Source organism: Mirounga leonina, unplaced genomic scaffold, assembly GCF_011800145.1.
Source record: "Mirounga leonina isolate KUSES-001 unplaced genomic scaffold, KU_Mleo_1.0 Mir_151, whole genome shotgun sequence".
Classification (NCBI taxonomy): domain Eukaryota; kingdom Metazoa; phylum Chordata; class Mammalia; order Carnivora; family Phocidae; genus Mirounga; species Mirounga leonina.
In genome coordinates, this window is record NW_023270377.1 from 10037986 (window position 1) to 10064910 (window position 26925).

The following is a 26925-nucleotide window of genomic DNA, read 5'->3' on the forward strand; positions in this document are numbered from 1 at the left end:
AATCCATCAAAATCCTAGAGGAGAACATAGGCAGTAACCTCTTTGACATCGCCCACAGCAACTTCTTTCAAGATACATCTCCAAAAGCTAGTGAAACAAAAGCAAAAATGAACTTTTTGCACTTCATCAAGATAAAAAGCTTCTGCACAGCAAAGGAAACAGTCAACACAGCAAAGAGGCAACCCACAGAATGGGAGAAGATATTTGCAAATGACACTATAGATAAAGGGCTGGTATCCAAGATCTATAAAGAACTTCTCAAACTCAACACCCAAAAAACAAATAATCGAGTCAAAAAGTGGGCAGAAGATATGAAAAGACACTTCTCTGAAGAAGACATACAAATGGCTAACAGACACATGAAAAAATGTTCATCATCATTAGCCATCAGGGAAATCCAAATCAAAACCACATTGAGATACCACCTTACACCAGTTAGAATGGCAAAAATGGACAGGGAAACAAACAACAAATGTTGGAGAGGTTGTGGAGAAAGGGGAACCCTCTTACACTGTTGGTGGGAATGCAAGCTGGTACAGCCACTTTGGAAAACAGTGTGGAGTTTCCTCAAAAAATTAAAAACAGAGCTACCCTATGACCCAGCAATTGCACTCCTGGGTATTTACCCCAAAGACACAGATGTAGTGAAAAGAAGGGCCATATGCACCCCAATGTTCATAATAATGTCCGCAATAGCCAAACTATGGAAAGAGCCGAGATGCCCTTCAACAGATGAATGGATAAAGAAGATGTGGTCTATACATACAATGGAATATTACTCAGCCATCAGAAAGGATGAATACCCAACTTTTACATCAACATAGATGGGTCTGGAGGAGATTATGCTGAGTGAACTAAGTCAAGCAGAGAAAGTCAATTATCATATGGTTTCACTTATTTGTGGAACATGAGGAATAGCATGGAGGACATTAGGAGAAGGAAGGGAAAAATGGGGGGGGGAATTGGAGGGAGAGATGAACCATGAGAGACTATGGACTCTGAGAAATAAACAGGGTTCTAGAGGGGAGGGGGGGGGATGGGTTAGCCCGGTGATGGGTATTAAGGAGGGCACGTACTGTATGGAGCACTGGGTGTTATACGAAAACAATGGATCATGGATCACCACATCAAAAACCAATGATGTATTGTATGGTAACTAACATAACATAATAAAATTTTTTAAAAAAGATTTTATTTATCGAAGGAAAGAGAGCACAAACGGGGGAGCAGCAGGCAGAGGGAGAAGCAGGCTCCCCGCTGAGTAAGGAACCCAACTTAGGGCTCAATCCCAGGACCATGGGCTCATGGCCTGAGCTGAAGGCAGACCCTTAACTGACTGAGTCATCCAGGCATCCCTGTGGAAAAATTTTAAATATACAATGTGCCATTAGCTTAGTTTATCATCCTTAAGACATAGCCACTTTAGAAAGTCAATGGAGGCCAATATTAATAATTACACCAGGACAACAGATATAAATGTGGCTGTCTGGTGCAACTGTGGATCAATGGGCATTCTGCCCTTGAGATCTTATCCAATTCTACTGTTCTGGGAGAATGTTGTTAGGGAGTTTCTCTTCACAGACATTCCTGATCTTCCAAAAGAAATGGTTTGCAAATGTGATCTGGTCTCCTAAGAAAGAGGGGAGTGAAAAAGAAAAACCCCAAACCCAAAAGGTTTGGCTTTTGTCAATCTTCTCAACTCTGTACTAGTTGAACTCCAGCCACCCCCTCCCCCATTGTTACACCACCCCACCCCTTGCCTCTCTACTTCTCAGGGGTTCTGGTCTGAATTCTTCTTGTCCAGACTCTTCCACAGCAGTGCAGCATTCACACTTAACTTTGGGGGCAGTTCTCTTTACCCCCAAAATATCTCATAGCCAAACTCTCATTATTAAATAAACTATGAATTAGGAGCAACTTAGTGCTCCCCATCAGCTGATAAATACTATCTCTCCTTACCTTTCAAGAGGTTTTTGCATCTGAAAATGATGTTTTTTATCCTAATACAATTACAATAGTTTGCATTTTACCATGTTCCATAGCAGTGCTTAATGAGCAACAAAACTGGGCTGGAAAAATCTCCAACACACCAAAAGAAAGAAGCCAACTGGGGAACAGTTAGGCACCAAAGCCAAGCCAGTGGACAGTCAGCATCAAAGATGTTGGCCAGAAGGCTGCTAGAATTGGGCCCTAGGAAATATAGCTATGGGACTGGATCCCAGAGAAGCCAGCTCACTGAGCATAGAACCTAACCAGGAAGAAAACACACAACTCAGCCGTCAGAGTTGGAATACTAGATAGAAATGCAGACATCAGAAAACAAAGCAAGAATCAAGATAATGGAATACAAAAAACCAAACCAAAACAAAGTCAGAGTGGGATAGACAGCAAAACTAACACTAAGCTGGCTGAGGAGCCCTCGTCCTGGGGATACTCACGTCCCCACTCCCTGAGGTGGTTCTGGTGCCAGTGTCTGGACAGGGTTCCCCTTGAGTTCAGTGGTCCAAGCTTCCAGGAAAGGGCAATGTAGAAAGAAGTGGGGCTCTGACTAGTCTTATTTCTTGGGCTTGATTTCCTAGTGCCTAGAATTTAGGAAGCTGCTCTAGAAGGATGAAGAAACTTTCTTAATATTAGCTCATCACACAGATGATCCGATACTTGACATGTTTGTGGAACATTGTGGAACAATGACCCATTTGAAATAATTGGAATATTGTTTACTTGATGAGAACAATAGGTACAACTGAAGTTATTTTCTTTAAAGACAAGAATGCATGCATTTTGTAATCAGAAAGTTTTATATAACCCTAGCCCCAGACACTGATTGTCAGTAGCATCCATCAACATTTAAGGAAGCAAGCCATACAGTAACATGTGGTGGGGTTTTTTTTTTATCATTACTTTTTAATATTTCCATTTGGCTCACTTTTGGCCTGCTTCTGTCTGCTGCTTCAGACATTCACATAGCCACATAAGTTTTCTACCACAATTTGTGCCAAACAAAAGGCTTTTTGCTATTTGAAGAGCCCAAGAGCTCTCTGAAGCAGACCACTTGAGAGGTCATAAATTTTTACCACTGTGCAATCCAGGGCATTCTACTAGGCATAGTTATGGGGACAGAATGCCTTTACATAGGTGCTTCTTGCAATGTTCTTTGAAATAAAACACACCTTCTGAGTGTAGAAAACATGTGGGGATGTAGAGTCTCTCTGTCCAACAATGTTTGGTAACTAGGACTCATACTGACATCTTTTATTTATTATAAGTCTACTATTCGACACTTTTCCAGTTATCTTATGTGATCTTCACAACAACAGTGTGAAGAAAATCCTACTAGCCCCTTTCTACAGTCGAGGAAACTGAGACAGTCCCGCAGATAGTTTATGGCTGGGTTAGCATCTTAAGCCCACCTGGTCTGCTTAGACTGTCTTTCCAAATCTGTAACTTCCTTGTTGGTTGGTGTCTTAGTTTCCCATGGCTGCTCTAACAAACATGGCTTAACACAAATTTATTATCCTCCAGTTCTGGAGGCAAAGTTCTGAAATGGGTGTCATTTGGCTAAAGTCGAGTTGTCAGCAGGGCCTCGCTCCCTCCAGAGGCCCCTGGGGAGGTTCCGTTCCTTGACTTTGGCAAGTGTCTGCTCTCTGCGAGCAGTCCTGAGCTTGTGGATGTATCATCCCGACCTCGACCTCCTTCTTCACATCACTTCTCCTCTATTTGTCAGATCTCCCTCTGCCTCCGTCTTATGAGGACGCTTGTCATTGGAGTTAAAGCCCACCTGGAGAGTCCAAGATAAGCTCCCCCTCTCCAAATTCTTAATGAAGCCCATCTTTGGCCACACAAAAGAATATACATAAGTTCTGTGGATTAGGATGTGGACATATCTTTTTGGGGACCACCATTCAGCCATACTATTGGCAATTCCGTAGAGCGTTTTCAAATTTTGCCTCCATTTCTATCTTGCCAGTGTAACTGAGATTTGGAATTCGAAGGGCAATTTTCTGCTGATGTCCCTGAAAGTCCCCACCATTTCAATGATAGGTCTTGCGTTTGTGGGGTTGAAACAAATCTTGTCCAGTGTCAAGACACTTCAGGGGCCTGTGGTTGACCACCCATTCTCCTAAGGACTCAGTGTGGCACTGCCTAAATGTCTTTCTCTCTCTACTGCACTCTGGTCTTTTTGATGCAGGAACCTGGGGGCAATGTAAGCAGTCTCCCTCCCCATCCCAGCAAGTTTGCCAGGTTTTATGTTCTGAGTTTTGAATGCCATATTTGAGAAGAGTTACACATCTCATATTGTTGAGCCAAAAGTAGAAGATGCCAGGCACTGGGAGTGTGGTCCCCATCCAGAATGTGTGTGTGTTTTTTTTTTAAAGGTCTTGGCTGTGACAAATTGCAGTGGTTTAATCCAGGGTGGAGAGAGGCTTGGGAAAGTTTCCCAAAAGCTGGTGGGACTGGAAGTTTTCAGGTTCAAGTGTGAGCGTGTGTCTGAGTGTGAATGTGTGTGTGTACATTTCTCCGGCCAGGGGCAGAGGAGTTTGTCCCCAGGGCACGGGGTCTGCGTAGTTGCTAACATCTCAGGCTTCCAGATCTTTAGGCAGGCATATTAAATCAGAATCTCTGGGAATGGGTTCCAGGACTCTGAGTATTTAGAAATTTTATGAGACTTTACAGTCAAACTTGACGCCAGCTGCTCTGGGATGAAGAAGGCAAGACAATGAGCTTGGAGGGTGTTCGCCTTTGGAAATCCAAGACATGGGAGGCAAAATGAAGCATTGTGGGCACCAGGTGCCGCTTTACAATGGGCTGTTTATTTTGCATTTCCCATATATACATATGTAAAAAATAAATATATATAAATTTTATTATGTATACCATATAAATATATATGGTTTTATTTTCTGTATCTTATGATGTTTTGACATTTTAAGAAACATTTCTGGCCAGGAAGGACCGGCCCTTGGGGCTAGCCAATTCTTCAAGATAACGAAGGGCTCAGCCAGAGCATGTCTTTCATCTGCAAACTGACCAGTCCAAAGCCACACCTCTTCTATCTGCCCACACACCCAGGAGGCCATATTCCGCCATCTGCATCATCCCAGGGCCAGGGTACCAGCAACTAGAGACTCCCCCTATAGCTCAAAGCTTGCTGAAATTATTCAAACTAGTCAGTTCTCAACACTTTCCCCTGCCCTGCTTTGCCTTTCCCTGGAAACCCCAGTAAATCTTACAGCCTAGGCACCCTTCCAGAGCCCGGCTTCTGGATCCTGACCACCCTGATACATTTCTTATGTGACCCTGCAAACTGACACACAGGGTCTCTCGATTCTGGGACCTGTGAGTGTCATAAACTTTGCTTCTTTCCTGAGTTGCTCTTGTGTCTTCTCTTGTGGCCCAACTTGATTGACCATTGCGTAAAAAAAAAAATACAAAACAATTTTCAAGGGAGCAAATCTTTCTTCTTGTCTTGACAAACCTGATTTATTTTGAGAAGATGATCAATGTCGATAAGAGAACTTACATACAGAGGTAAGATTTCCAGCTCAGTGAGGCTCGTTTTGGATGCCATGGAAGTGAGAATCCACTTAAGCCTTTTCCTTGGGCAGGTATGACCACTTTGGCTCTGGTCTGCAGGATTAAGCTACCCCACGTTGGGACTTGATTTTACACTGCCAGAAAACAAGGGTCGCCACACGAGCTCTTGGCCTTACAGTCGGGATGATCTCACGCAGAGGGCCATGAACATCTTTGCTCCACTCCTCTCCTGGCTGATCTCTGGCTTCCCACAACCTCACATTCCTTCTTGTCCCTTAAACGGAGGTCCACTCATTGACCTGGGGCTGTGGAACTCCCTGACAGATCTCTGAACGTCATTGTACCTTCATAAAGGCATCAGAGAAAATGCTGGTTATGCCACTGGGCGACTGAGAAGCTGCGTGCCTGGGGCAAGTTACCCGGTCCTTTTGAGCCTTCCTATCAGAAAGGGAGAGGGAGGTTACATGCAACCACGGTGAAGAGTGGAAGAACCGATGCATATCAAGTGTTTATTATAAAGACTGGCACAGACAGGTGTTTGACAGCCATCCACGTTGTTGTTGTTCATTTTCATGGTTACTCGTTGGCCTGAGGTAGCTGAGGTTCAGGCACTGAAGGAGAGCTGAAATGTGTTCTGATTCCACCGGCCACGCTCTCCACGCTCACTGTAACGGAGAGGAGAGATGGGCTCCCCTCCACTTCAAACTATAGCCTGGTTGTGGCACCTGCCACACAGGTCTGTTCGGTATGAAGACCGATTTCTAACTGCAGGGTGTGGCACGAAGCTTTGGGGCATTGCCGTGGGCTAACAGGAATCTCACATTCTGGCTTTAAACGACTGCCATCCTTTTAGTTTTCCTCGTTTACCTCAGCCAACGTTAAATATTTTGTCAAGTAAAGTACCAGTGGTTATCACTTCACTCATGTCATTCATCTCTTTTATAGGAGGAAAAAAAAAAAACGCAGTACTATTAAAATGCCTCTAACTACAATCTTCTTTAAGCTGATATTTCCTTAGGGGGAAAAAAAATCGCTAAAACCTTTCAAGGAAACATGTAATGAAAAAAAAAAAAGGACACTAATGTGTTTATTATACTCCAATCCAAAGGGAACTATTGAAAAATTTTTCTGGGGGCAAATATCTACAGAAATCTCTCTGAATAAACAATAAGTGTGGACATCTTTTTTTTTTAAAACCCTCCATATTAAGCAACTTTTAAAGTTTCATTGCAGCTATTTTCCCCCAAAGCAATTTAATCTATTCAAGATATCTCATGATGCAGAAATGTCTCTTCTTTTAGTTAAGAATAAAAGTTAACATCTACCAACTGATGACTTGTTCCAAAAATTATCAGAGGCAAAAATAATAATATTCTTTTCATGCAAAAACCATTTGGAAGAAAAAGATAATGTGCTTAATGCTTCTAGCATTTCAAATAGACGAGGGTTTATACTTTTTTCCCCCCACCTAAGAAATGGGTACTAAGTGATGTAGAAGGATGTGAATCACTGTCTCCCTGATATTAAACACTCTGCTTTTTGTTGGTGGATGGGGGAGGAGATGAGTAGGGACAGATATGGACACGCCTTTACCTCTACATTGGAACATGGGGTCCCCTCATTATCCTCTAGAACACAAAAGCCTACCATTTTGGTGGAAACTTTGTCAGAGCTTGGACTCAGTAAATGAAATGTCATACAGATCCAGCACATGCAAAGGACACTTCTTTCTGAGCCAGGCAACAAAGTAAGTTTCCATGCTTACCTTCTTTCTCGGAGCTCTGTCAAGCCTTAGTCTTTTATTTTTTTTTAAGATTTTATTTATTTATTTGTCAGAAAGAGAGAGAGAGAGCACAAGCAGGGGGAGCATCAGGCAGAGGGAGAAGTAGGCTCCCTGCTGATCAGGGAACCTGGCACGGAGCTCCATCCCAGGACCCTGGGATCATGACCTGAGGCGAAGGCAGATGCTTAACAGACTGAGCCATCCAGGTGTCCCAGATTTCACCGTTTGTTTTTTTTTTTTAAGATTTTATTTATTTATTTGAGAGAGAATGAGATAGAGAGAGAGCATGAGAGGGGGGAGGGTCAGAGGGAGAAGCAGACTCTCTGCTGAGCAGGGAGCCAGATGCGGGACTTGATCTTGGGACTCCAGGATCATGACCCGAGCCGAAGGCAGTCGCTTAACCAACTGAGCCACCCAGGTACCCCTGATTTCACCGGTTTTACAGACACTCATTTGTGCATGTTTTCTGTTCTCTGCACACGTGTAAGTTCATGTGTCTACCACCACAGGCAAGAGACAGAAATCTACATCGCAGATTCCCTGTGCTGTTCTTTCCTAAGGCCACCCCCTCCATCCCACCTCCCACCTCTGCAAACCACTAGCCTGTTCTCCATCTGTAAGTTTGTGATTCTGTCATTTGTACTGTTTTTTTTTTTTTTTTTTAAGTTCCCATTATCACACCATAGCTGTCCCAATCCCTTGAAATTTGTTTGATTCAAATTATTGGCAGGGCTAAGGTGCTAACAGAGTCACAGAGAAGGCTCTTGAGAACCTTTCCATTTGTGAAATAGGCAGTGAAAACTGGGAAATGCTTGGGGAGTAAAACTGAACTTGACATCTTTGCTATTGATGAGCAGACTCGTTTCAGATGTATTAGTCAAAAGACTACATACAACTAAGCATCTAAAACTGTGTCCTATTAAATGTGCTTAATTGAATGAAAATGTATTTAATAGAACTAAACAGTACACAAAAACTGGAGAAACATTACTCTACAGAGCTTCACTTCCCTAGGATATACGTTTCAATGTCACACTTTGGACAGGTGCATGCTGGCAAGCCCCTCTCTGTCCACCCCTGATTTTCTCTCTTCCTTAAACCCATTGTAACATACTCTTTTTGAGTCACTTTTTTTTTTTTTAAGATTTTATTTATTTATTTGACAGAGAGAGACACAGCGAGAGAGGGAACACAAGCAGGGGGAGTCGGAGAGGGAGAAGCAGGCTTCCCGTGGAGCAGGGAGCCCGATGTGGGGCTCGATCCCAGGACCCTGGGATCATGACCTGAGCCGAAGGCAGACGCTTAACGACTGAGCCACCCAGGCGCCCCGAGTCACTTTTTTTTCCTGGACATTTGACTGATTCTTTTTTTGTCACCCCTGCCCCCCATGTGAGCAGGAGGCTCTTTTCTTTTCTTTTTTTCTTTTAAAGATTTTATTTATTTATTTGAGAGAGAGATAATGAGAGAGAGCGAGCACATGAGAGGGGGGAGGGTCAGAGGGAGAAGCAGACTCCCTGCCGAGCAGGGAGCCCGATGCGGGACTCGATCCAGGGACTCCAGGATCATGACCCTAGCCAAAGGCAGTCGCTTAACCAACTGAGCCACCCAGGCGCCCAGGAGGCTCTTTTCTAACTAGACTTTATCTTCTTTTCTTTAAATAGAGTTGTTGCTGGGGGCACCTGGGTGGCTTAGTTGTTAAGCATCTGCCTTCGGCTCAGGTCATGATCCCGGACTCCTGGGATGGAGCCCCGCATCAGGCTCCCTGCTCAGCGGGAAGCCTGCTTCACCCTCTCTCACTCCCCCTGCTTGTGTTCCCTCTCTTGCTGTGTCTCTCTCTATCAAATAAATAAATAAAATATAAAAAAAAAAATAGGGCTGTTGCTGTACCTCCAAAGAGGCATATTCTTTTGCTCAGACACAATTTTGATTTACAAAACTAATGCATTTTCTTGGTGTCTCCATCTTTATCACTTAGGATGCAGATAATGGTGTCCTTACATGCTGATGGAAATAGTTCTTTATCCTTTGGTTTCTGAAGTCTATGTCTTCATAAATCCCAGACTGTAGGCTTCAACTCAGAAAACCACCGTGATGCCGTATCACCCACCATGCATTTCACTTCACAACAGTTTCACCCACCCTTAACAAACAGCTCAGATACACATGTATCTATTTCCTAAGACATACAAATATCACCCAGTGATGTGCTGTCCACCTGGCTGAGAATCAACGTCTCTCCATCAATTTTAGTACTTACTTACAAACTGTAAACACAATTTTTATTCATATGTGGGGAAAAGATATATTTAAGAGCTAATCTCAAGTTTCACCCAATCAAGCAAGCTATATAATACAGATGAATTTTCAAAGCAACTTTGAATTCTTAAAAGTGAAATTAAAGTAAAAAGTAATGATAATTTTTGAAAGAGACTTAATGCACTCTTCCTCAGTCCTCTCATCCGAAAGTGAACAAATCTTCCCGATCCCACTGATGGAGTAACTAAAGATAAAATGAAAAACGAAAGGGAGATGAAGGGGTCTAGAAGTGTCCGCTGTGGATGATATATCATATAAAATTATGTTTCACTGTGATTAATAATATTTTATTTAATTGTTTGAGAAAGAAGCACTCCCATAAATTCCACCTATGCCCTGTGTCTGTAGCAAGTGTTCATTAGGCCAGTAGTGTTTTAAGTATAGTCCCCCACCCACCTCATAATTCATTGACTTTTAAATCTCAGCTGCTTTATTTATTTCTTCAAATTTAATGATATCTTTTATAGCTTTGTGCTTTCTACTAATATTTTCAATTTTATCACTTTTATTTCTTTAAACATAGTAAGCATAGGTTTCGTGGTCTGTTATATATTCAGATGTCTGATGTGTTTGCACATCTGGGTTTTTATCTATCTATTTTTTAATTTATCTTATTATTTTTTGTCAAATTTTTCTGTTATACAGTATCTTATCTTTGTCAGCAAATGTATTTGGGGGAAATAGATGAATAATTTGAGATTCCAGATTTAGCATTTTCCTCCACGGAGGATACCAGTCAGGGACCACCTCAAAGCAACATGCTGAGGTTCCTTGGACATTCAGGCATGTGGGTTCTGGAGCAGATGCATCATGTCTCACTCATCTTTATTTTGAGAGAGTAGACCTCTCAGGCTCCAGATTGTGGGAATGAGTCTTCTACCGGATACCCGCTCTTCTGTCCGCTCTAGCCTTTGATCTGGCTCTCTCTCTGCACAGAGCTATCAAAATAAAAGTTTAAGTTGGTCAAGATGGTCATATTCTCTCAGGATAGAAGTTGCTGCTTTATGAGGCTGCTTCCCTATTTTCTCACTGACAAGGTGTCCTGGTAAATCCTTACGACTTGTTTGATGTTTGTAAGATTTTATTTTAATATATATATTTTATCCTTTATGTTTTATACTTTTCAGCAGGAGGTTTGGTCCAGATTACCTAATTGGCCACAAGTAAATTCAAAAGAGGGAGAGATTCTTTTTAATTATTTATACAGAAGTGAACAAATTCTAACCCAAAAGAGACACAAGTTTTTTATTTTCTTTCATGTCTCACCCACTCTTACTCTTAAAATACAATGTGTCAGGACTTTATTTTTGTAAAACACTGTGAGATCATATATTCCAAGGGACTGCATTGTCCAATGTTATTTGGGATTTTTCATATAGAGGTAAAAAGAAAAAAAAAATCCTGTAAGCCAGTTTTTAGTAAAACACTTTCTTAAACTTGGGTTATTTTTTGACGGTAAGCAGCTCAGTATCCAGAATGTGATGAAATGTATATGCTTAGCAGAGTAGTTCTTGCTATATTTATTTATTTTAAAATAAGACCACTGAATATGAACCACATCTGTCAGTAGACATGGTACATTTTAAACTGACTTAAAAAAAATACTTTCAATATCAAGCCTCCTCTTAGTTTCAAGCTGTAATTAGCTTTTGAAAGTTATTTGGTTGGTTTGGAAACTACCTGTAAGCACACAACCTAAAGGAGAGAGAGTTGACATTTGCTTAGTGCTTAATATGCTCAATAACTTTTATTTTCTGTTCAGACTGCTGAATTGCCCAACGTGTTCTCTTCAAGACAAAATGTTCATAGGGAAGTAATTCCGTGATTTCTCAACAACTCACAGCCATAAGATAAGGGAAATGATTCTTTTTTTTTTTTTAAAGATTTTATTTATTTATTTGACAGAGAGAGAGATAGCAAGAGCAGGAACACAGGCAGGGGGAGTGGGAGAGGGAGAAGCAGGCTTCCCACCAAGCAGGGAGCCTGATGTGGGGCTCGATCCCAAGACCCTGGGATCATGACCTGAGCCGAAGGCAGACGCTTAACGACTGAGCCACCCAGGTGCCCCAAGGGAAATGATTCTTACCTGTGATTTTTGCCACTCACAGCCTATTATATGCCAGAAACACTCTTGGGTGTTTAACGTGTTTGTTCTTGGGTTGTATCAATAGCTGGAGCCCTCCCTCACCAACCCTTGCTCCCACACTTTGTTTTTGTTCCTGTCACACAACTAGTAAGGAATAAAATGGAATTGTATCCATTCTGCACCAAAGGATGTCTCAGGTGGGGCTTGCATTCACTTGTGAGGGAGAATTCAATTAAATTGTGACCTTCAAGAAATTAGAGACATTCTTTTTCTCATATAGCAATAAATCTAAAGGTAGGAGGTTGTTAGCACGGGGTCATGGGTTTGATTTTGTTCCCTTTCCCTCGGGGTTGCATGGCAGCTGCTCCAATTCCTATCATCACATCTACCTTACGGATGGGAGAGAAGATGGTGGTACTTCCGCACTTACGCTCGTGCCTCACTCTTTGCACAGAAGTGAATCATGTGGCCATACTTAGCTGAAAAATACTCCATGAAGTGAATTTTCCAGGTTCCCAATCTCAAGAGTTGAGGAAGGCCATACCGAAGAGGTTGGGTTGGGTATCTGAGTGGGCTAACCTGTATTTTATGTCACGTAGCCTACATTTTCCTATTAAATCAAGCTACCTTACATATAATGCTAAAGATTGTAATTTAAGGCAAAGAACCTTCTAGAATGAGAATTAATAATAGCACTTTTGAGCACTTCAATGTCTATGAAATGCAATAATCCACTGAGACATATATCACTGTTCCCACCTTACAGATGAGAATACATAAGTTAGGAGAAGCTTGGTTATCTACTTGTACGACCAGAAAGGAGAGAAGCTGAAAATTGAAAGTCTGAATCAAATGCTAACTAAACTTCAACAAATGAGCTCCACAGTATTTATTTCTAATCCTCTCATTTAAATGAAAACATACTTGGGACTTATAAAAAAACCTCTGAAAGATATTTTATTATCTTAAGACATTATGTGAACAAAATGACAATTGTGATCTTTATCAGTTTTTTCTTCTTTTCCATCATCACTGTTGTCTTTCAGCTTCTAAAAAAGTGAAAAATGAAGGAAAATGCACAAATAATAAACTGATATACTATGATGCTTAGTAATTGGTAAAGATGAACAGTAATTTAACCTTAATAATATACATAGAATCTTTACTACAAAAAAAAAATAAGTTGATTCTTGATTTGAGGATTGAAGCTGCCTACATTGATTTAGCATTCAATAAATATTTATTGAGTTCTTACTTTGTTCAGTTACCAAATATTGATATAAAATTGTCACCAATAACTCTTGATTGTATAAAATCATCTAAAAGTATTCATTTTCTTTTTTTTTTTTAAGATTTTATTTATTTGACAGAGAGACACAGTGAGAGAGGGAACACAAGCAGGGAGAGTGGGAGAGGGAGAAGCAGGCTTCCTGCTGAGCAGAGAGCCTGATGCGGGGCTCGATCCCAGTACTCTGGGATCATGACCAGACGCTTAATGACTGAGCCACCCAGGTGCCCCAACAAATTCATTTTCTTATTTTAAAAATTTAGGTAAATGTGTTTTTTTTTTTTTTTCCAATTTTCTAATATCGTGTAACAAACCAGCTCAAAACATAGGAACTAACAACAGCAAAGATTGATTATTTCTTACAATTTTAGGGGTTAGCGAACTGGGCTGATCTTCTGCAGCTATCCCCTGGGAACACTCATTAGCTGTTTTCATCTGATAACTTGACTGGGGTGAAAGGTACAAAATGGCCCCACTCACCTTGCCAGCAGTTGGTGCTGTGAATTGGGTACCATTTACCAGTAGGGTATACTGGGTTTTTTCCACAGCATTGTGGACTCAGGAGTCCAAGAGGGTGAAAGTGGAAGCTACAGGGCCCCTGAAGGACTAGCTTGAGAAGTTACACATACAACATCACTCCACTGCATTCTGTTGATCACTGTAAGTCACAAGGTCATCCCATATTTAAAGAGATGGGAAAACAGACTCCACCGCTTGATGGAAGACATGGAAAAGTCACATGACAAAGGATTTGCATAGACGGATGGGTTAATTACTGTGGCCATCTTGAAAGAATTTTCCAAAGTCCACTCTCCACCTACAATAATTTATTCACATTCTTCTTTCATGAAAAAACTCTTAAACCTTCCCCCAAAGTCTTATCTTTGTTTTGATATCAGGCTCAGTCTCCAAATCCTTGCAATTTTAATCATGTCTGAATGTGGTTAAGGCTCCTCAGGGGTAGCAACTCTTGATCTAGACATCTGTGAACAAAAAAAAACTTGTCATCAGCCCCTTAAGCCCTCAACACTCAATGTACAGGAGACTATAAGCAGCAGACAGTCACTGGTCTTAATTAATTCTGAAACCCATCTGGGAGCATATCACGGAGCTCCTTCTCCAGGGAGTAGGGTTGTGACAATTTCTATTTTCTGGGAGTGATTCCTTTGTTCATTGTATTTTTTCAGCTTTTGGCTCTACCTTCTGGGCACTTGGCTCCATCCTCTGATGCCATGTTTGAAAAGAGTCTACCACACTCTTCAAAAATCTGAATTATTGGGGCACCTGGGTGGCTCAGTCGTTAAGTGTCTGCCTTCTGCTCAGGTCATGATCCCAGGCTCCTGGGATCGAACCCCACATCGGGCTCCCTGCTTGGCGGGAAGCCTGCTTCTCCCTCTCCCACTCCCCCTGCTTGTGTTCCCTCTCTTGCTGTGTCTCTCTCTGTCAAATAAGTAAATAAAATCTTTAAAAAAAAATCTGAATTATTATAAAATATATAGAAAACTTATTAGAAGTACATGAAATAAACACAATTTTAAATCTCGAGTTATGTTTAATAACTTCTAGTTACCTAGATATATGTCAATGATAATTAAAATTTCAGAAATGACTTTAGGTTTAATTAGTGTCTGGTTTCTTGTGCAGTATTTTCTGAAACAGTGATAATGTCTATTTTCTAGCAACATCTAGTGGATACATAACCCTTTATATATACAAAATAAAGTCTGTCAAACTATAATAATTGGGACAAATAATTATATTTCACTAAGTTGCTAACATCATGGATAATTTCCAATTCAGCTGAACTCTAAATGCATTTGTTGAGCCCCTATTAGTTGTTGATGATTGTCCAAGCCTTATGGAGACACAGTGAGGCACTTAGCCTGATCACAGGGGATGCAGAAAGCAGTGATTTATGAAAGACTTCTTGGAACAAAATGACTAAGCTAGACCTTAGAGGATGTGAAAGCGTACCTTCTAAGAGGAAGGAACAGCATTATCGAAGTTATGCAAACTTGAGTTTATATGATGTACACAGGGGACTGATACTCTCCACTCAGCATTAGATTCAAATGCAAATCTTTCAGAAACGCTCTCACAGAAACACTCAGAAATAACATCTAACCAGACATCTGGGCATCCCATGATCCAGTCAAGTTGACACATGAAATTAACCATCACAGCAGTTAACCTGATAATATGGAGGGATGGTCTACTGGACCCATAATAAGAGAAAATACATAATAGGGGTAAAGTGCTGTTATAGAAACTTCAGCAAATGCACTAAACCAACAACTAATACATGATGTTGTTCTCCCTTAACCAGAGTACATAGGTCCAGGAAACAAAAGCTAGAAATAGGAATGGCATTTTTCACTCCTACACTGTAGTTGTTTACTAGGGCTACCATAACAAAGTACCACAAACTAGGTGGCTTAAACTGCAGAAATTTATTATCTCACAGTTCTGAAGTTTGTTGTACAAGATCAAGGAATCATCAGAGTTGGTTCCTTCTGAGGGCTCTGAGGAAGAATTTACCTAGCTTCTGATGGTTTGCTAGCAATCTTTGGTATTCTTTGGCTTGTAGAAGCATCACCCCAATCTCTACCTTTATCTTTATAGGGCTTTCTCCCCATGTATGTGTTTCCATGTCCAAATTTCACCTTTTTATGAGGACACTGTCATATTGAATTAAGGCCATTCTGTGTAAAGATACACAAAAGATCTGTATTGCATACTTCTAATCAACTACTTATAAAAAGAAAAAAGCTAAGTAACTCTGTATATGATACTTTAGAACACTTTTGGAGAACTAAAGAATGTAATGATGTTGGTTGATTGCTCCTAATGTCCTCAGACAAAGTGGTAAAAGAAAAGGATGAGCTCAGGGTCACCTGAGTGGCTCATTCGGTTGAGCATCCGACTCTTGGTTTTGGCTCAGGTCATGTTCTCAGGGTCCTGAGATCAAATTCTGCATGGGCTCAACACTCAGTGCAGAGTCTGCTTGAGAGTCTCTCCCTCCTCTCTGCCCCTCCCCCCCACTCATGAGTGTGCGCTCTCTCTAAAATAAATAAATATAAATAAATAAATAATAAATAAATAAAATCCTAAAAAATAAAAAAAAAGAAAGACAAGAAAGGAAGAGAGAAAAGGATGAGCTCAGGAATTTGAATTCCAGGTCACATACTATATAAATGAATTAAGAGCTTATAGGGGTCCCCTGAAGGAGACCCTCATCTCCAAAAGCCCTACAACTGCAATTGCTGAACAACAAACATAGACCCTCATCCTGCAAATGGATGAATTACAAGGCAAGTTGAACTCTAAGCCTCACAGAGTGCTACTGCTAATGTGAGGGCATTGGGAAAGAATGGGATCCTGGAAGTTGGGATGGGAGGCAATGATGAAGCTGGGGACAGTAAGCCCCTAAATTCTTTTTTTTTAAATTTTATTTTATGAATTGTGTAAGACTGTTGAATCACAGACCTGTACCTCTGAAACAAATAATACATTATATATTAAAAAAAAAAAAAGAAGATAGTAGGACGGGAAAAATAAAGGAGGGGAAATTGGAGGGGGAGATGAACCATCAGAGACTATGGACTCTGAGAAGCCCCTAAATTATGATGTGTCTTCTTTGCCAATGGAAAAGTCCTCCCTGCTCCCAGTGGAGTTGGCTCCCCCACTCCAGCAGGGTGTCCTTCCCAAACACAATAACAGAGTCATCCCCACCCACAGGGATGGGGTTTCACCTGTCTGAGATTAACCCTGCATTGCCTGAGGAAACCGTAACAGGTGCTGTGGAAGACATGTAGTCTGGTCTTCTCAGAACCCACAGCCACCACCCATCTTTGCTTCTAGGCTGGTAATTTGACTCAAGTCCCAGAGGGCCCCTAGAGGTGAGGTGAAAAGTATAATGCAAAAGGAGGTGTGCTACACTCCAAAACAAAGAGTTTTCTAATTTCTAAAACAGAAATCAGGGGAACATATCTGAAAATGGACATTAAAGGAAGTGGAATAATAGTAGAAAGAACATAAAGTTGAATCAGGCAGAATTATGGACTCTCTAAACAAAGATTCTACATTTAATGATTTAATGTTGTAGCTTGGGGAATAAGAAGGGGCTCTAATATACAAAACCAGGCATCAAAAGATGGCCCACTGTGAGCAAACTGGAAATGTCTGACCTCCCTTGGTTTAATGTGCAGGAAATATTTCAAAGGCTTAGGAAGATTGGAATGTTAGGGTAGATTTGTCATTTAAGGCATACTTACTCAAATGCGAGGTTCAAGACATACACCTTCACCAATACTTTGAACAATAAATTTGTGAAGGGATTCCCAGCATCCTTGTGAAAGCTCTTCTCTGAAGGCCAGATCTTACAGAGGGACTCACAGCCACTAAATTGGAAAATTTAAATTCAGTGGAAGTAATTGGACCCCAGGATGGCAGGACCAAGCAGCAGCACTCAACAGTCAAAGACCAGGTGGATGTACTTACCTTAAAGGACAGCAGAGTTAAAACAGCAATCAGGATCATGTGACTTGCACAGACCTATGGTGTTGGCTAGTTAACCATGGTGTTCCTAAAAGTGAAATAAATAGTAAGCCTACTATTTTTTTTTTTTACTTGATCTGTATAAGCGGACAACTTCTAGATCAAGTAAATATAAGTCTAACTCAAATCATAAAAACAGGGTCATAACCCCTGAATCAATTCCCAGACATGAGCCAGTTTATAGACCCACCACCTTCAATGTAGGGAAGGCCAGATCCCCTCAAAAGAGGACCCCACTACACTACTGAAATTTTATCCTGGTAATTTTTCTCCCAATCTTCTCCCAAAGGGACCTATGGCTTTTAACCAGGGTAACTGTGCATTAGGGAGAAGGAAATTGCTTCTTTCTGGGACTACTAGATACTGGCTCTTAATTGACACTGATTCCAGTATTCTATCTGTGGTTACTTCCCAAGTTACAGAATGCATACTTGGAATAGACATACTTAACAGTAGGCAGAATCCCCACACTGGCTCCCTGATCTGTGGAGTAAGGGTTATTATGGAGAAAGACCAAATGCAAACCATTTGAACTGCCTCTACCTAGAAAAACAGTAAATCAAAAGCAATACTGGGGTGTCTGGGTGGTTAAACTACCGACTCTCGATTTAGGCTCAGGTCATGATCTCAGGGTCTCGGGATGGAGACCCGGCTAGGGCTTCATGCTCAGCGGGGAGTCTGTTTCCGTGATTCTCTTTCCCTTTCCCTCTGCCTCTCCCCTGCTCTCTCTCTCTCTAATAAATAAATAAATCTTAAAAATAAAAGCAATACTGCATTCCTGGAAGGATTGTGTCACCATCAAGAACTCAAATTTTACTTGCTAAAAATGTCTTATCTGTCTTTAGATGATACCTTTGTAAAATACAGTAAGGATGAATTCCTGAGAAGATTTAATGAATAAAAGACATAAAACTACAGGACCATTTTTAAGAGTTATTAGATAAAATGGACCAAAAATTACTCATTTTACACTTTTCTAAACTTGACACATACTGTAACTCTCTCAACACATCCTGATAGTAACAGCTTACAGACAGGTACTGCACCCTACTTTGATAGCGCAGCCGTGGGACACTGCCTACCATTTGAATTGGTAAATACCAGGAAAGGCCAGTGGGAATTTACAGCTCACCAGATGCATTTCCCTCATTCTGAGTCTTGTGACCCCAAATGTTGGCTGCACTCCTTGTTCTGCAATCTTTGCTTTTATTTTTGTTTTTCAATCCAGCTTTTCATTTTTCTCCAAAGGAGTATGAGTTGAATACCACCTGCACCATCCTAGTTGGAAGGAACTATTCCAAACTATTCAAGTTGTTTTTAATATTTGTTTTTCTATTTCCTTTCACTCGTTGCACCTTCGTGAAGACAATGATCAACCTTACTCTATCTTAGGGTCAATAAATTACAACCTACTACATGTAGCTTGATTTTGTTAATAAAGTTTTATTGGAATACCAGCCATACCTATTCCTTTACTTGTCATTTATGGGTGATTTCACTACAATGGCCAAGTTGAGTTATGAAAGAGAATGTATGACCTGCACACCTAAGATATTTACTATCTCCCTCTTTATAAAAAAAGTTTGCCAACCTCTGCTGTACATCATTCATATTTTTCTGTAACTCCTAGAATTTTCAGGCATTCATGCAGTCATGCACTCATTGAACAAACATTTATTAAAAGTTGCCCATGTACCAGGAACTGAGCGATATTTTTGAGATATAAAGATAAAAAGATACACTCTTTTTCCATGTAATGTATGTCCACTATGCACAATAATGTCTATTGACTGAATTTTAGAAGTTTTGAGTGTTGGCTTTATTATTCCAAGTTGGAAGCATTATTAATCTATTATCTGAGTCCTTTGTGTCCTTATTATGATTTTATTTCTGATACTGTCAGAGAGAGATGAGATCTAGAACATAAAATTTGCTAATTTGGTCATTCCAACTCATATCCATCACTTCTTTTATCATAGTGATCTTTGATTTAAACATACATTTATATTTTGTAATACTAGAAATACAAATATTTTAAAAGCTGTACTTTTTTGGTATACATCATAAAAATATAGAAACTTTAAGATTTCTGTCTGGTGAAAATAGAATCCATTTTTTTTTTCTTCCAACATTGTCCAGATTTGAGTTTCTCATTTTACTAATAAACATTCAAATAACAATTAGCTGTTGATAAGGCAGAATATTTCCTGGCTAAAGCTGCTTCTCATTTGCATGGTACATTTCTTCATTTCATCATCTATCTTAAATAGAGAATATATTATGATCCGAATGATTTATTTTTAATTTTTTGAATCACTTATTTTCTTCACATTCTTTAAAATAAGATGACAATCTGGAATCTGACCCTTTCACACAAAAAGGGAACACTCCCCAGTGTACAATGTGATGACCTGACATCACATAAACCAAAAGCAGACACCTGGATCTCTTGTTTCCTCTGGAAGCATTTTATTCTCTGGCATTGTCAGCAAGAACTGTCACCTAATAAATACACATAATGGGAGATTCATGAATCTTTGTAGCATGAAAAAAGTGTTTTGGTAGCAGCAGAAATGCAATTAAACACAGCTTCAATAATATCTTGGAAGAAAATAAAAAACAAACCTGTGGCAACATTTCCCAGGCAATGCTAAATATGCAACTTTTCCATCTCACACTTAAAATATTTCACAGAAGCCTTAGGAATGCACATAACAGGTACAGCATAGGGCATATGGTCCATGGCGTTGTAATAATGTTTTATGGTGACAGATGGTGGCTACCCCTGTGGTGAGCATAGCCATAGCATAATGTATAGACTTGTTAAATCGCTATGTGATATACCTGAAACATTGTGTGTCAACTATACTTCAATTAAGAAAAAAGAATTTAGTCTAGAAGTCTTGCTCTTGATAAGTTCTTGACATCTGAATGTTTATTCTACTTGCTTGTCAAGGCAGCATTTTAACTCTTAGCTGATGGTTCATTAATATTAATATTTAATTTGTGTTTATCAATTATTACAACTTTTCTAACAGGAGCTTGTTAGAAATGTAGATTCTCAGGCTCCAACCCAGACCCAATGAACTGGAATCTCTTTAACTGAGATGCACAGGTGATTCCTAGGCACATTAAAGTTTGCAAAGCGCTGGCTAAGCTTTTGAAGCTGGGGGAGCATGAAATAATTCCCAACAATGTTGAGGAGAATTTCTAGGGTGTTATCTTCTTTTGGAACAAGATCAATGGTTTTGGTGTGAGGATAAAGAGGGGTGGGTAGAGAGTGGGGTTTGGGAGCTGGTGAAGAGAACTGAACATGGCTTGCGTTTGCCAAGAGGATCTCTATTTCCTCTGGCAAGGATCTCCTGGTTGCAGAAAATGTCCTCCATTAAGAGAATGCAGGAGTCATACACTTATCTATGATACTCCTTATTGCTCCTCGCCTTCTTTGGAGCACAAGCAGTTCCAGAAAGCTTCCCCATGCTCCAGGGCACTTCAATTCTTGTATGGTTATTCATATATAGGTTAAACCTCCCCTACCAGGTGGATATCATCTGAGGGCAGGACCCATGTTTTTTAAGTCTCCACATGGCCAAGGATAAAACCATGTACATAGGTAAGTTCTAATTAATATATGTGGAAAGGAAAAAAAGGAAATATTCGAAGGCTAGAAGACTGAAAGGCAGGGAGAGAAAAAAAAGGAAGGAAAGGTCTCACATACAAGATGAATTGGTAAGTTTGATCCAGATAAAGAATTTTTCAATAGAACTAATAATCAATATAACTGATAAAATGACCATAAAGAAGACTTAAAGCTACCATTTATTGAGCACTTACACTCTGCTAACACTGTGCTTTTATATATATTGTGCCATTTATTCTCGACACGAATCCTCTGAAGTGGGCACCGGCATGGAAATCACCTCTGGAGACTGTTAGAGTCAGACTCCAGGGCACAACATCCAGACAGACCCTTGTGTGTATTCAGTAGATGTTGGGAACCTGGAATTTGCACTTAAGCAAACATCCAAGGTGATTCGGATGCACCAGACTTTGATGACTTGCCTAGACTTTAGGTTTCTATTTATATAATTTAAGAAACCATTAATGTGTCTGGCAGCCACATCGCAGTTTTCTCATATTAATTTTGCTGTCAATCAGAAACTTATTTTTTTACACTAACTACTTTGAAGACAGGTACTATCTCCCTTTCATATTGGTACAGTTCAAACTGAGAACTGCAATGGTTTTATGCCCATTCCTGTTCAACTTCATGTGGTGAATGCTGACTTCTAGTCCAGTTTGTTGAGAATTTGGTGTGTGGGGGGGTATTTATCCTTTTATACAATGAATTATCATCCCATCTTCATCTTGGATCATCCATACATTTGACAAGTGTGCTCCCTATTTGTAAGTCAATAATACATCTCCTAAAAGAAGAGGACAGAAGACAGAATGCTGTGATCTCATTAGATGCTTCCTTAAAGGTGAATGCACACCCATTAATCAAGAATCTTCAGCTATGATTATTCTACCAACTACAAATTCACATATCTCACCTTCTCTCCTGTCTTTATTCTCCAATGGACTAATTAGGGAAAACGGCACATTTTCTTAAATGCCTTGTTGGTCAGGTTACAAAATTTCTATTTCTTCCCCTTTTTGTCCTAGTATAAGAAGTCATATAGAAGGAGGTTTTTTTCTAGGAATCAATCCATTATACATTTTTGAACATCTAGCTGGGTCTGGGCATTGTCTTGTATTTAATGGACACACACTAGTCTTGGTGGGGGGGGGTTCCTTGCTTCTCTTCTAGGTGGTCACAAACCATCTATGCAGTAATACTCTGGAACTGAGTAAGACAGAGCATGTAAAGATGAGACATGTGCTTCCTCCCTAAAGGAAGTGGTTTTCAATTTGTTCTCCATGGAGTTTTAGGTACTCAAAGGAGGTGTCAAGAGGATCACTTTAATAGAAAAGGTCACAGGGGGCATTTCTGTGGAAACTTTCATTATGTAGTTGAGACAAATTAATATAGGGACCAAATTAAAAGGGGATTTGGATATCAGTCATGCTTGTCTGGTGACATCTTTTCTATTGTCTTCAGTTATTATTTAGTTCTTTCAGAGCTATTGATCTTTTATCAGCATAGCCAACATTATCTCTTCCCAAAGAGGAAAGAGGAGACATTTTATTCTTTTAAAACTCATGTACCGTGCTTAGCCCAATATTGGAAAACAACAAAGATTATCGGAGAGTAATGACTTGGCAGACATCTGAGAGGATAGAAGGTCACAGAACCAAAAGAAAGTGAGGAGATTTCAAGAGAAATTTTGTTGGGGATCACGCAAATTATGTGGCTCTGAATTTTGCCTAGGGTGCATGTTGGGCCTTCTACCCATGTAGAAATTGGGGCACGTTAGATTATCAAAATCATCCAGTTTTCAGCCTTTCAAAGGCTATGTCAGAGCAATCAACTGTAATTTTCAAATTGGAATTTGAACCAAAGGTGGAAATTAATTGCTGATTCAATGAAGTACCAGGTATTTTGCAGGTGTGATCTCATATTCAATGCTCAAACGTCCATGAAGAGATTGTTGCTGTCACCCTTCTACAGAAGAGGAAGAGAAAGCAAAGCATGGAGAGATTACGTAATTTGCCAAAAGTGAATAGTGGAGCAAGGAAATTCCAGGCAACCTGCTTGAAAGGCCCCACACTCCAACTTCTCAATCATGTTCCACTGTACCTGAGCTAGAAGAGTATTGACTATTCACAATCTTTAACACAATATCACAGTGAATTTATATTTTGGTCATGTGATATTAGTCCTTTGTCTCAGCCTGCTTGAGGCTCTGGTGTGCTGTCTGCACAGGAGATGGAAAATTACATTCTCCTGGGGTGTGGGATCATCTCACTATGCAGAAGACTTTTAAGTATGTTATGGTAACAAGTTGCATTTACAAACAGAAAAGTTATGTTTTAACATCCACAAAACAATAAATGTGATACAATACATTAATAAAAGAAAGAACAAGAACCATATGATCCTCTCAATAGATGCAGAAAAAGCTTTTGACAAAGTACAGCATCCTTTCTTGATTAAAACTCTTCACAGTGTAGGGATAGAGGGTACATACCTCAATATCATAAAAGCCATCTATGAAAAACCCACAGCAAATATCATCCTCAATGGGGAAAAGCTGAGAGCTTTCCCCCTAAGGTCAGGAACGTGGCAGGGATGTCCACTATCACCACTGCTGTTCAACATAGTACTAGAAGCCCTAGCCTCAGCAATCAGACAACAAAAAGAAATAGAAGGCATCTGAATTGGCAAAGAAGAAGTCAAACTCTCACTCTTTGCAGATGATATGATACTTTATGTGAAAAAAACCCAAAAGACTCCACCTCAAAACTGTTAGAACTCATACAGGAATTCATAAAGTGGCAGGATATAAAATCAATGCACAGAAATTGGTTGCATTTCTATACACCAACAACAAGACAGAAGAAAGAGAAATTAAGGAGTTGATCCCATTTACAATTACACCCAAAACCATGAGATACCTAGGAATAAATCTAACCAAAGAGGCAAAGATCTATACTCAGAAAATTATAGAATACTCATGAAAGAAATCAAGGAAGACACAAAGAAATGGAAAAACGTTCCATGCTCATGGACTGGAAGAACAAATATTGTGAAAATGTCAATGCTACCTAGAATAATCTACACATTTAATGCAATCCCTATCAAAATGCCATCCACTTTTTTCAAAGAAATGGAACAAATAATCCTAAAATTTGTATGGAACCAGAAAAGACCCCAAGTAGCCAGAGGAATGTTGAAAAAGAAAAGTAAAGCTGGCAGCATTACAATTCCAGACTTCCAGCTCTATTACAAAGCTGTCGTCATCAAGACAGTATGGTACTGGCACAAAAACAGACACATAGATCAGTGGAACAGAATAGAGAGCCCAGAAATGGACCCTCAACTCTATGGTCAACTAATCTTTGACAAAGCAGGAAAGAATGTCCAATGGAAAAAAGACAGTCTCTCCAACAAATGGTGTTGGGAAAATTGGACAGCCACATGCAGAAGAATGAAACTGGACCATTTGCTTACACCAGACACAAAGATAGACTCAAAATGGTTGAAAGACCTCAATGTGAGACAGGAGTCCATCAAAATCCTAAAGGAGAACACAGGCAGCAACCTCTTTGACCTCAGCCGCAGCAACTTCTTCATAGAAACATCGCCAAAGCAAGGGAAGCAAGGGCAAAAATGAACTATTGGGACCTCATCAAGATAAAAAGCTTTTGCAAAGCAAAGGAAACAGTCAACAAAACCAAAAGACAACTGACAGAATGGGAGAAGATATTTGCAAATGACATATCAGAAAAAAGGCTAGGATCCAAAATCTATAAATAACTTATCAAACTCAACACCCAAAGAACAAATAATCCAATCAAGAAATGGGCAGAAGACATGAATAGACATTTCTGCAAAGAAGACATCCAAATGGCCAACAGACACATGAAAAAGTGCTCAACATCACTCGGTATCAGGGAAATCTAAATCAAAACCTCAATGAGATACCACCTCACACCAGTCAGAATGGCTAAAATGAACAAGTCAGGAAATGATAGATGTTGGCGAGGATGTGGCGAAAGGGGAACCCTCCTACACTGTTGGTGGGAATGCAAGTTGGTGCAGCCACTCTGGAAAACAGTATGGAGGTTCCTCAAAAAGTTGAAAATAAAGCTACCTTATGACCCAGCAATTGTACTACTGGGTATTTACACCAAAGATACAAATGTAGTGATCCAAAGGGGTATTTTCACCCCGATGTTTATAGCGACAATGTCCACAATAGCCAAAATATGGAAAGAGCCTAGATGTCCATCGACAGATGAATGGATAAAGAAGATGTGGTGTATATATACAATGGAATATTATGCAGCCATCAAAAAAGATGGAACTTTTTTGCAACAATGTGGATGGAAGTAGAGGGTATTATGCTAAGCAAAATAAGTCCATCAGAGAAGGACAAGTATCATATGATCTCACTGATATGAGGAATTTGAGAAACAGACAGAGGATCATAGGGGAAGGGAGGGAAAAATGAAACAAGATGAAACCAGAGAGGGAGACAAACCATAAGAGATTCTTAATCTCAGGAAACAAACTGAGGGTTCTGGAGTGGAGGGGGGTGGGAGGGATGGGGTGGTTGGGTGATGGATACTGGGGAGGGTAAGTACTATGGTTAGCACTTTGAATTGTGTAAGACAGATGAATCAGAGACCTGTACCCCTGAAACAAATAATACATTATATGTTAATAAAAATTTTTTTAAAAAGTAGATAGGAAAGATGTTGTTATGTACATTTTCAGACAAAATACTTGGGTGGAAAGAAGTTAGATAATTCGTCCAAAATTATAGAACTAATAGATGGCAGTTCTAGCTAGGGCTTGGACTTAGTCTTTTTACTTCCAGATATAGAGACATTTCTTTTGTTTTAGTTATCATAAACTGCATTGTATTAGATGTGGATTGGTAAAATTGAAATTCACCACAAACTGTTGCCACAAGGGTGTTTAATGATGTGACACGAGACATGGTTCATATTTATAGTCAATGAGATATTACATTTTTACTTTAAATTCCAAGTGTGAAGGATCTCTTTCCAACAAAAAATAAATAAAAATAAAAAGCTCACCCAATCACAAAAGAATACAAAGAAAATTCCAACTTCAAATAAAATGTAGCAGTCCTTCCTTCCTTCCTTCCTTCCTTTGAAACATCATACACTTTTGCTGGGGGTAAAATGGTGCAGTCACTTTGAGAAACAGCCTGGTATTTCTGAAACTATTAATCATATAGTTACCATATGGTCATACAGTCCAACAGTCCCGCTTCTAGGTACATAACAAAGAAAAATGAACATGTGAGACCACACAAAAACTTGTACATGAATTTAATATCCACATTGTTCATAACAGCCAAAAAGTGGAAACAACTCACATATCAATCAACTGATGGATAAATAAGTAAAATGTCAATACAGTGGAATGTTATTCAGTCATAAAATAAACTACTGATATATGCTACAATATGTATGAACCATGAATAAACAGAATGTTAAGTAAAGAAAACCTGAAACAAAGGACCACATGTTGTATGATTCCATTATATGAAATGTCCAGAAGAGGCAAATTAAGAAAGACAGAAACTAGATTCATGGTTGCCTAGGTTTGGAGGAGTGGGGAGGGAATGGAAAGATTAGGAAATGAGAGCCAAGAGGCCAGGTTTCTTGGGGTAATGAAATATATTAAAATTGATTGTCGTTGTGGATGAGGAACCTTCT

At 39.8% G+C, this 26925-nt stretch overlaps 1 long non-coding RNA gene across 1 annotated transcript in view; it reads right to left on the reverse strand.

Annotated features, from left to right (window-relative positions):
* Positions 1-11694: 11694 nt before the first annotated feature.
* LOC118011970 overlaps positions 11695-26925 on the reverse strand; it is a 44755-nt gene continuing 29524 nt past the window's right edge. The window contains exons 2-3 of the long non-coding RNA XR_004679578.1: positions 17283-17593; positions 11695-12769 (exon numbers count right to left, since the gene is read on the reverse strand). This is a non-coding gene — a long non-coding RNA (uncharacterized LOC118011970). The remainder of the gene's footprint in view (positions 12770-17282; positions 17594-26925) is intronic.